Source organism: Megachile rotundata, unplaced genomic scaffold (genome assembly GCF_050947335.1).
Source record: "Megachile rotundata isolate GNS110a unplaced genomic scaffold, iyMegRotu1 scaffold0092, whole genome shotgun sequence".
Classification (NCBI taxonomy): Eukaryota; Metazoa; Arthropoda; class Insecta; order Hymenoptera; family Megachilidae; genus Megachile; species Megachile rotundata.
This window is the reverse complement of record NW_027473389.1, coordinates 489,977-502,345: the sequence shown is the minus strand read 5'-3', so window position 1 is coordinate 502,345 and position 12,369 is coordinate 489,977.

The following is a 12,369-nucleotide window of genomic DNA, read 5'->3' as shown; positions in this document are numbered from 1 at the left end:
TCGCGGAAGGCGGCAGCGGCTGCGAAGCCGGCAAAAACTGTTCCGCCGCGTTCGCCACGAACGGCGGCTGTGATCGTTACGGTGCCGGAAGAGTGTCAGATGACATACGTGGAAACGATGTCTAGGGCCGGGTCTAAGGTGGACTTGGCGGCTCTGGGCATCCCTCCGCTGCGCCCGAGGGTGGCGGCCACCGGGGCATTCATGCTCGAGGTGCAGGGCCCCGAGCGAACGGCCAAGGCCGACCAACTGGCCAAAAAGATGGCCGAAGCGTTGGAGGGCATGGGCGTGCGGGTGACTCGCCCGTGTAAGACGGCGGACCTCCGGTTGAGGGGATTACTTCCCTCAATCACTCCAGAGGAGGTGGTGTCCGCCATCGCGTCTGCGGGCGGGTGCCAGCCCGCAGACGTCCGTACCGGGATTACTCGGCCAAATGCTAGTGGCCTTGGCACTTTGTGGGTGCGCTGCCCGGTGGCCGCGACCCGAACGCTGGCTTTGGCGGGAAGTTTAGTCGTCGGGTGGACTAGAGTCCCCGTTGACGCGTTGACGGCCCGTCCGATACAGTGTTATCGCTGCCTCGAATTCGGGCACGTGAGGCAGCGGTGCACCAGCACTGTTGCTAGGACGGGCCGATGTTATGTCTGCGGTGCGGATGGGCACCGGTCGGCGGAGTGCACTGCTATACCGAAGTGCACCGTGTGCGCCGACCGGGGCAAGCCTACAGACCATCGGCTGGGGACCCAGTCATGCCCCGCCCGTAAAGAGGGTTCCCGCAATGGCCGCGGCAAAAAACGGGCCCGAAAAGGCACTGCCGCTAAGGCGGCAGCAGCCGCCCCTGCGGCAGTAGCCTCATGTCCGGCACATGTCGCAACGCCGGTTAATGGGACACCAGCGGCTCAAGTAGTCGCTGAAGGAGTTGCGGCTTCGGCCGCGGCGATGGCCGGCCCTTCGCCAATGCCTGAAGTGGAGTTGGTAGAAAGTACCAGCGCCGAGAATGTCGGGCCCGAGGCCCAAATGGAGATTGAGCTATGAGGCCTTCGGGCCCGATACCTCAATCTAACCTGAACCGCTCGGCCAGGGCGCAGTACCTGTTTGGTCAAGCCCTGGCTGAGCGGGAAGTATGTTTGGGAGTGGTGGCGGAGCCCTATAGGGTCCCGGTCCATCCAAGTTGGATCGGTGACTCTTTGGGCTCCGTCGCTATAGTTTGGACGGGCCGACCGGCGTCTCCGCCTTGCTCCCTCATTGAGAGCGGGCGGGGCTTTGTGGCGGCGGATTGGGGAGGCACCGTGGTGGTGGGCGTTTACGCCCCTCCGAGCTGACCCCTCGTATCCTTTGAGGTTTTCCTGGACGAGGTCAGGCGTTGCGTTCTCCGCTGCCTGCCGCGTCCAGTCATCGTCCTGGGGGACTTCAACTTCAAGGCTACGGCCTGGGGTTCCCCCAGGACAGATCCGAGGGGCGAGACATTGCTCGATTGGGCGGCGGGACTGGAGCTCCGTTTGTTAAATACAGGCTCCGTCCATACGTGCGTGCGGCAGCATGGAGGGTCGATTGTTGATCTCTCCTTTGCGACACCTGATGCTGCGCGCCGTATTTCGGGGTGGAGGGTGGTGGCGGCGGTGGAGACCTTATCCGACCATCGTTATATTACGATGGTCCTCTCCGCCACTCCTCCGGACGCGACGCCCCGAGGCCGACCGCAGGAGGCGATTACTCCGCCACCGCGGAGGTCCCTCAAGAAGTTGAACAAGGACGCCCTGATGGCAGCTGCCCACGTCGTGGCCTGGAACTCTGCCAGGCCAGTTGACGGGCGCGAAGGGGCCCGCTGGCTTCGCCGTGCATTGACACTCATATGCGATGCGGCGATGCCAAGAGCGGGCCCCTCGTGGAGGAATGCTGTGTACTGGTGGTCGCCCGAGATCGCTGATCTTCGCAGTGATTGTGTTCGGGCGCGCCGCCGGTACACTCGCGCGCGTCGACGGCGACGTGAATGCCCGACGCGGGTAGCAGAGCTGTATGGGCTATACCGGGAGGCGGTAAAGGCCCTGCAGCTCGCCATCAAGAAGGTCAAGGCCCAGGCATGGCAGGAGCTCCTCCGGAGTCTGGAGGAAGATCCGTGGGGGCGCCCGTATAAGATGGTGATGGGTCGATTACGACCTTGGGCGCCCCCCGTGACGGAGACTCTCGACCCCCAGTTCCTCCGCCGCGTCGTTGATACCCTCTTCCCCATTTCGGGTGTCATGGAGGGTCATGCGGCGGAGACGTCGGACGTTATAGACTGGTTCGACGATCTGGGGGTCAAGGATGAGGAGCTCGCTGCGGCGCTGAAACGGCTGGGGGAACGTGATACTGCCCCCGGCCCGGACGGTGTCCCAGGCAAAGCCTGGGTTCTGGCCTCGGGCGTCCTTTGGAAAGATATGAAAGCAGTCTTCACAGACTGCCTGCGTGCTGGAATATTTCCAGACGAGTGGAAGACGGGACGGATGGTCCTGATAAAGAAGGAAGGTGGACCCGCGGATTCTCTCACCGCGTACCGGCCCATATGCCTGCTGGATGAGGCGGGCAAGCTTTAGGAGCGTTTTATAGCTGCCCGCCTCCACAGGCACCTGACGTCGGTAGGACCCGATCTGGCGGATTGCCAGTTCAGCTTCCGTGAGGGACGTTCGACGATCGACGCGATCTCACGCGTCAAGTCCCTCACGGAGGCGGCCCTTTCCCGGGGTGGGGTGTGCGTTGCGGTATCGCTGGATATTGTCAACGCGTTCAACACCCTGCCCTGGGCCGCCATCAGGGAGGCCCTGGTTTATCACCAGGTGCCTCCCTACCTTAGGGCGGTGATCGGGTCCTACCTGAGCAACAGGTATATCGAGTACATGGTCCGGGGCGGCCATGTTCGAAGGGAGGTGACGTGCGGCGTACCCCAGGGATCCGCTTTCGGTCCCGATTTGTGGAACATGGGGTACGTCCCAGTCCTGCGTCGGGGAGACGGCAGGGAGACGGCAGTGGTGGTTCAGGCCTATAATGCCGAATTGGCCAAGAGGCCGACTATGTTGGAAAGCGGGTCAGGCGCCGCCGAGAAGATGGAATAGCTACGATTCAAGCTGTAGCTGGCGTAGGAGGAGAGGGAGAAAATGAGCGCCGATATGGAAGCGCTCAAAAGGCAGGTCGAGCTGCTCAGAGGCTCTCCGGCAGCCATGACATGGCAGGTACTCCCCGGACCGGGATTTGCCGTCCCTCCTATGGAAGCGAGGAGGGCGACCAGGAGAAGGCTGCTCACCACGTCCTCTTCCGACAGAGAGAACGTAAAGAGAAGGCAAACGGGAGAGCCAATCTCTGCTCCTTTGTAGTCGACCTCGGGTACACAGGACATGGAATCGTCGCATCCAGCGGCCTGTGTTGAAGAGGTGGATCCGATGCCGGCACCGGCCCCGACACAGGAGCAGGAGGAGACCCCCAAGGAGGCGCCAATACCGCGCCCTAGAGAGTCGCCGAGGAGGAAGGCCACGTCAGCCCCGGCCCAAACGCCGCAGTTGAGGGAGGAAAAGAGCAGCCTAGGGACTGGCCTGGAGCTGGTCGTGGCGGACCTAATTAGGAAGGTCGAGGAGTTGTCCGCGCAATTGCGCGGAAGAGAGGGGCGAAGGACGGACAGCAAGAGCGCGCAACGCAAGACGCAGCCTGGGGTCGCGTCCGCGAGGAGGACCGCTGCAGCAGCCATGCGGTGGACTGCCCCATCTGCTGCCCCGTCCTCTGCCCCCAGCGTTGCTCCATCTGCTGCTCCCCCAAAGCAGCAGGGGGAGTTGTGGACAACTGTACTGGGTCGCAAGGCCAAACAAGCGGCCAAAAAGGAAGCGCAGCGGTCGGCGGGAGCCGCACCAGCCGGGAAAAACGCTGCGAGGAAGCCTGTTCCGGCGCCGAGGGGCGCTTACGCAGGGAAGAGGAGGGCGACCGTACCACGTCCACCAAAGACGGCCGCGGTGACCTTAAGGGGGTATCCCAGTGTGACTGGTCAAAAAAATCGATTTATTTTTTATCATCTTAAAAAAATCTCCCTTCTTTCCTGCGTATAATGCCGAAACCCGGGTTTAAAAATTCGAAAAACTCCCGTCGCTAGACCTGTTTCCGTATCGCGCATAGCACTATCCCGCGTATGCACGTATAACTTTAACATCATTTTTCTCGGAACGACATTTTTCAGGCTGGTCACCATGATTTCTCAAAAATGACTGGACCAATAGGGTTCAGCTTATACATACATGTTTAGCAGATGCGTGGGTATCGTCCCTACCACGGGCATTCGTAAATATTTGTTTGTTTAAACTTTACAGCATAGAAAGTCACGAGAAAATGTGCCAAATAACGCATTTAATATTAAAATTTGCACCACTTGGAAGCTGTTAATATCTATTCAAACCTGACGTAGGGGCGATAGCCATATTCATATATTTCAACAATCCTTTCGATTTTGTAACTGCGGACCAACTTTTTTTTTTTTGAGTTAGGAAGACAGAAATCCAATAACGGACATCTGGGAAGATAGCCCAGATAGTGTGGGACTCTCGCTTCCGGCGCCCCTAGAGGAGGGACGGTTTCCACACATACCCACTAAAACTGTCTCCCGCACCCGCCACAAGGGCGGAGGGTAGCGGCAACCCGCCAGGCTTCCCTACCGGATACGGCATAGTCCACCTGGTCTAGGCCATCGCTCGCAGTTGTGGAAGAAAAACTGCCCCCTCCCCTCGCGTATGTGTTCCATGTGTGGGGAATGGATGCTCCCAACCAAAGGGTTTTGGTCCTAGGGGCTGCGTCAAGATCTAGGGGAGGCTCCCGGGCAAAATGCGCTGACATCCAGCTGACCTTGCAACGCCCCCTCGGCTCCGCCTCCCGATGGGCTCGAACATACGGCAAAAAACCGCGACCTCTTCCCACCATTACCCACCTAAGTGTCATAATATGTTTTCCTATGTTTAATTCTAATTCATCGCACTTTCTAATTACCTGTTTTGTTCTCGCGTTTCGAAAATTTCGGCTCCCCGCCCCCACTCCCACACCCACCCCCCTCTTGCAACAAGTTGCCTTCTTAGTATATCCTGTCACCTCTGTATATCCTACGCTATTTCCGACATCTGATTTTCCGCTCATGTTTTTTTAAATTTCCACGCACCGCTTTCCATCGCGATTTCGCGATGTTTCCCCTTCCCTTGCCCCCTTTTAACCTTTTGCGTTATCGCCGCTTACCGATTTTCCCCGCATTTTTTATTACACCCCAGTCTTCTTCCACAACGCTGCATGAGCCCATTGCTCTCGGTAAAAATTTCTCCTTCCTCTCTCCTGTCGATTCCACTCGGCCCTCGTTGTCGCCCCCTAATGGTGCCATGACCAAGCTGACGACTGGGTCCCTAGTTGAATCAACAGTTGATCAGAAGGGTCCTCCTGCTCAATTTGACCTCGCTTCCTCCTCTCCCCCGCTCCGTCGGTCCCCGTTTTGTGCCTCCTAATGGTGCTATGACCAGGCTGACACCGGTTTCCTCCTTCGCAGGTTTGAGTCGTTCGATCGATCATGTCTTATGTTTTCTCCTTCTTCTCTCCCGCCGATCCCACTCGGTCCCCCATGTCGCCCCCTAATGGTGCCATGACCAGGCTGACGACTGTGTCCCTAGCTAAATCAACAGTTGATCAGGAGGATCCTCTGCTCAATTTGACCTCTCTCCCTCCTCTCTCCCACTCCGTCGATCACCGTTTGTGCCCCCTATTGGTGCTATGACCAGGCTGACACCGGTTTCCTCCCTTGCGGGTCTGAGTCGTTTGGTCGGTCGTGTGTATATTTGTTTCTCCGCTTCTTCCACTCCTGCTCTTCCTCTTCACCCTCTTGCTGTCTTCTCGCTTCTTCCCCTCCTCTTGCCGTTTGAAAAGCGCACCATGCCACCGCCGTCTTGCTTGTTGCTGCATCCTTTCGCTTCACCCTTGAGGGCCGCTCTCCAAGTGCTTGCAGCGTTCTTCATTCGCCATGCTGGATCATCTCAATGCGGCTCCTTTGCTCCACCATCGTTGTGACTTCGGAGTTTCCAGAGTGCTGGAGCATTTTCCGCATTTCTTCCAACACTTTTCCGCCATTTTCCCCCTTTGCACTGTTCCTCTGCACTCGCGCACGTGGTCACGCATGTTCCCCTGTACCCGCAACACTCGTAGTACATCACTGCACTCCCACAACACTTTCCTAACACTACACCGAATTAGTTGCCTATCTGTTAATTATTTATTATTTATTATTTATTTATTTATTAATCTACTAATGACTTCACTATTTATAAAAATTCATTCGTTAATTATTGATTAATTAATATTATTATTATTATTATTATTAATCTCATTCACTTCATTTATTTATTAATTAATTAATTACTTCTTTCTTCCTTCCTTCCTTCACTTCGTTCCGTGTCGTCTCGCCTCTTCCTCTTCTCCTCCTCACCGTCTTCTTGCTTCAATCTATCCGCTTACCATTTGAAAAACGCGCCATGTCTCCGCCATCTTGATTGTTGCCGCGTGCCTCCGCTTCACCCATAGGCTTCGTCCCTAAGGGCAGCTCCCTATGCGCTTGCGGCGATCCTTCCTCCGCCATCTTGCTTGTTACCGCGTGCCTTCGCTTCGCCCTTAAGCTCCGTCCTTAAGGGCCGCTCTCCATGCGCCTGCAGCGACCTTTCCCTGGCCATGTTGGATGTTTGCGAACCGGCCTTTACGCTCTACGCTTTCCCTCGCGCGGAGATGCCCACGTGTTCGTACGATATATCGAAGCTTGCTCGACCGACGCCATTATTTATTTACTATCGAATCACAAAAATACGAAAATAGCCAAAACTAATCACCGCGTGCATTCAATATGCCTCATTCGCCCTTTCCCACACTCTAAATCCCTAATGACATTTACATTATTAATTTATTCAATTTCTGCGACTTTCTCTCGCAACTTCGACATGTCGCACGACCACGTGTTCGCGCAAGTCCTTCTTCGAGGGCAACTCTCACCCTTAAATTGCACTATTTTCACTCGCGATATATAAAAATGATCGTGTTTAAGTCGCGCACATATTTATTTTATTCCGCGGTCGGCCCGAGCACTCGTTTCCTCGCTTTCGATTACTCATGGGTTTGCATCCCATGCTTTCCCTCGCGTCGCGTGGAGGTCGCCATTACCGAAATTTCAATTTTCATTTATAAATTCATTATTTCACCTCCGATTTTTACAAAACTTCACCGCTCGCTTCCCCCATGGTCTCCCCTCACTTCGCAACATTATTTATCACACTTTAACTACTTTTTCCCACCAAAATTGAACTTTATCGCGGAGCGACCCCCGAACACATACGCTCGTCACGACAGCCAGCCGTGCTCTAACCTAAACCTAACCTAACCTAACCTACCCTTTTTTTTTGTTGGGGTCGAATCCATCACCAAGTTGGTGTGCCTCAGCCCGGGTGCGGAGCATTCGTCTCTCGGCATCTTCTTCCGCACCCGGCGTAGGATGGCCGACTGGAGACTAAAGGTTAAGTTAGGTTAGGCCCCTCTACCTTTCGCAACACGGGTTTGGGACCGGCTATGGTTGTAGCCCCCTGAAGGGGTACGCCCTGCATCTGTGGGAGCGCAGAAGGGGCCGCCCCCCTGGGGGTGTTAGGTTATGTCCAAATAAATTAAAACTGTCCTGTCAGAAATAATGACAATTACATATAAAATCTATAAATACCATACACATTATCAAAAGAACAAGGACAAATTAAAAAGAGCAAAACCTAGCTAATTTACACTCAAAAAAATTCATGCCCATCTATATATAGTCCTTCGTCCAGAAGGAGGGGGAGGAAAACACGGTCTCCAGCCGGACATCATCAGTGGTTAATCCTACGTTACAAAGAGCTAAAACCGCACCTTGTTAATGCAAAACCCTTATTATCAATCAGTCTCCGAAAGTACTATCCACTTTCTAACCCCTCCTTCCCCGCGGGGGAGGAGCAGCTGCCCCCACTCTCCTACTATTCCAATCAAGGGATCAATCAGGATTTCTGTAATAAATAAAAACAATAAATCAAACTGAAGTCTTTAATTCTCATTACAAGTATTTCTTATAAACTGTAGCGTAACTTAAACTATAAAGAAAAATTAACAAACCAAAGATAATTTGTATGTTTGCGTCTCGAAACCTATCGCCTAGACAATCATACAGTACTTGCCCGTACCACTTATAAAATTAAGACAATTTATTCTTATTAAATCAAGATCTAAACACAAACTAATCTAAATTAAGAATCACTAGTCTTAAAATGGTCGTTACTACAACCGTGCGTCCCAACACGTCAAAATTCATGACAATTCCCCACTCACAGCTTTTCAGCACATTATTCACCGTGTTTCCCTTTTCGTCATATAGAATCTAGACTAATTTACAATGTACTTCCAGACTACTCTAATAAATTCTAATAATAAAAATAATTTATTATCCATAACTATAGAACTATCTCCATAGTGCTATTCCAGCTACAGAATAAGATTTCCAAACATTAATTCAATTCAAAATAAGTTCTATAAAAACAGTATATCCTTCATTGATTAGGACCCTATACATTAGTAAATTATTATACAGTGTTGCGTTCAAGATTATAAAAACCTGCTCTGTATATCAAAATTGACATATTCAGATTTGTAACAGTTTCACATCAACTAAAAAAGAGAATCTCCAAGTAACGAGTAAACAGAGGCACTTTATAAAAGAAACGGAGTGTAACCACCTAGTAAAATAAACACTTCAGGAATGCCATTTATTATCCCATCTAAATATCACTTATTTGAACAAGGTCAATAGCCGTTCATTAGCCGTTTTCTTTTTGTAATCGTCGCAAAACATTAGTATATGTTCCCCTTGGCAAAGGAAACAGCGCCCAATTTTGTAAAAAAGCCTCTTCAGCTACGTTTGGCAAGTCTTGCTTCCGGTAGTCATGCTTCTCGAGTAAATCAGAAGCTTTTAGAAACAGTTGCTCGTGTTGTGCTTCGAACTTCGCCCAGTTCGCCTCCAGAGCCTGAAGACGCGCTTCCACCAGGCCCAACGTGAGCTTCGCCGCTCCCGATTTCTTTAGATTATCGTAAGCGCGCGAAATACGCCCGCACAGTTCATATTGAGAACGCACAATGCCCTCAAAATCCGGATTCATTTCTTATTGCCGGTTGGTTTCTCAAGGTATAAAAGTTATCTGCGTTCTACTGTTCACGCGTCGCGGATACCGATTAAGCCGAAAAAAATCCGGCTCGAAGGACCAAAAAATGTCTACGAATAAATATTGCCACGTTAAAGAAATTAATCTAGTCGTTTCTAATAGTACTATTTATTGAGTACTCGCCGTTAGCCACCGACAAAGTAGTTTACTCAAGAACAACGCAAGCCGCGTAAATTATCGCTTCGCAATTCGCTTCTTAACGCTATATCGGAATTTTGGAACTAACTGCGCTCGGGCGTCCGTGGTTATTTTATATCGTCGTCCGCAGAAGGTTCTAGACCTCCGTGGACGATGTCGCAGGCCGGCGGAGCCAATCAGCGCTCGCCTCCACGGATTCCGAATTTTCAGAAACTGTCGTTTGCTGTCTTTGAAGCTAACGGCCGATCAGCTGTTTATTTGGGGTCTCTCTCTCACTCCCACGGTCTGTCTCTTGTACCGAGACCCCAAACCGTGAGAGTGAGTCAGATCCCGCAAAAACTAGCCCGTTTTTGCTCTCGGTAGCTGTCGGACTCTCTGACAAAGGCGGTCACTGCTATTCTAATATCCTTAAATTAATAATTCCATTGCGAACACACAGCATATATAGAACCATTAATATTATCAGGTCACAGCACTTTCGAAAACCATGAGTCTATATAGGAAAGAGAATGATTATTGACAAAGTCATTTATCCTCTAATAACACATTATATAAGAAACGTAACAAAATAGATCTTTATCCATATAATATTCTTCTCTTCAAAGTCACTAGTCCCCATGTTCAAGTGCATCATTCTTCATTCATTAGTTGCACCGCAAAAAAAAATTTAGCTTAATCATTGAGAGAAATAAGAATCCAGTGGCACATTCAATGGCCCTCCCACATTTAACATTACATTTTCAATTAATTCAATTACCCATATCTAACTACGCACTTGAAAAGAATTAACTGTCAGTCTATAAAAGAATTACACTTCACTTTCAAGAGAGAATCCTCACAACACTTCCTAGCGTACCTTCAGGATTCGATTAAGTATAATTTCATATCCCATAAAAGAATCTACTCTCACTTCAGAAATACCTTCTTAATTAATATCCTCATTATATTGAATAAACTGATAATAACTGCATACAACTGCCAAATAAGCAACCAAGAAACTAATTAATTTCAATTACCTCAATACATTCCATTAAAGTATATTAGAATTTCTTGTATAAAGATTCAATAATTATGTAATCTTGTATAAAGATTCAATAATTATGTAGTGCATTCTATTAAACTAGGAAGCCCACAGATAATAATAAAAAAAAAGAAGAATTTTACTCATTCAATTAATGTAGCAAATACCCACATATATACAAATCATCTTTAAAAGTGTATAACTCTCTCCTATATTTCCTATTAAACATCTCCAACACCAGCCCTGATTCTAACCTCGTCCTTCAGGAGGGCAACCATTGAAAAATAACCAATGTCTTTTATATGACAATCAGATTTGCCATGTCTTTATAATTCTTTAATTACAAAATGTAGTCTTCAGGTGAATCATTTAAGCTATATAATTTCAGCCCTGATAATTAAAACTCCAGGGGCCCTAACCCTAAAGTTATCAAATATATGACTCTGTTTAAAGCAAAACGTCAGAGCAAGCAGTCTTTTAAACACTCTCACTTTCCAATCATAAACTTTAACATAATCACTAGCACAAAGTAAGTTAACCTCACCTCCTGCGCACAAACTACATAAAACGTCACTCCCTTACTCAAATTATGAGGGAAAAGCAGTATACACTTGTGATTATCCACACTCCACATCAATTACAAGAAAAACAGATTACTTTAGGCCCTAATTCAAATCAATTACTTCAATCAATAAAAAAAACACGTGTTCTTAGTCTTGAAATGAAAATAATTATCACCCTCAGGTTTCAGAGTCCTCCGGGCGATGTCATACTATATCAAACCCCATCCAAAGCTGTCTCGCTTTCCCATGTCCCTAAGTCGATAATTCTATATTCCACTGATGTTATCATCGTTTCTAAAGCTATGGTAAATAACGCATTATCTGCAGCGGGTATCCCACTGTCGGTAAGTTAGCGTCCGTCGGTAACTCTTACTACTAGCATCTCCTTACCCCAAGTGAATGTCGGTAAAGATAGTCTCTTACTTGCCGCCACTACTTCGCGTTATCATCCATAGAGTTTAAGTGTCCTGTATCATAGATTTAAGGATTTAAAACTTCCAAATTGTTGAAAAAATATTACTCCCTTCACCAAAACTAATTAAGTTAACTCCTCTAATTGAAGTTTTATATCTTATATTGCAAAACTAGCAAGTTTCATAGTAACTGTTCAACCTAAAGACGACCAAATTCAAAGACTCATCCTATTTACTTCACATCCACCTTATATAGCCAGCATATAAATCCTCGCCAGCGCCTCCTCGCAAGCAAGGCTAACTTGTCAGATACTTTAAATTACGTAGCTTAAATGAAAAATTACTCCTAATACTGTACCTGTTTCAACCCTAACAATTATTGATTAAAATAAAAGTCTTATTTAAGAAATGAAGATCATTCTAACTAACATCAAGTGTGATAAATTATTAAAAGGAAAATAAAAGTCCAATTAAGATAAAAGACCTTGTTAATAACCCGCATCCTTATCGTCTCTTTCCTTTATGCTTATAACCTCCCTACTGAAGGCATCAAAAGAATCCCAATTTCTTTTACTACTAAGAAGGAACGTAGCAATCCCTTTAGGCGCGAGAAGAACCTCCCCTCTGGGTATCCCAAATTCCTTTCTTTTAAGGTCCCAGGTTTCACACATAAAAATCGTATTTGCAGGAGGGATGTTCTCTCCTTCCAATCTTGAAAAGAAAGGCATTAAAAGCACCGTGTCCGGACAAGACTTGGGTTAAATAATATCCCACCTCCCCATACTTCTTACTCTTCCAGGCAGCGGCATCAGGCAGGATCCTCCTGGTCCACGCGCCACTGTTCTGTGGGCCCCTGCTGGACCATCTGGCCTACCACTTTTTAATAACCTCCTTGGTTGCTCTCTTTTTTATCTTAGTTCTAATTCCATTTCTTATCATCATCCTGTTATCTTTGATTGTCTCTTCCCACTTCAAAACAGCAT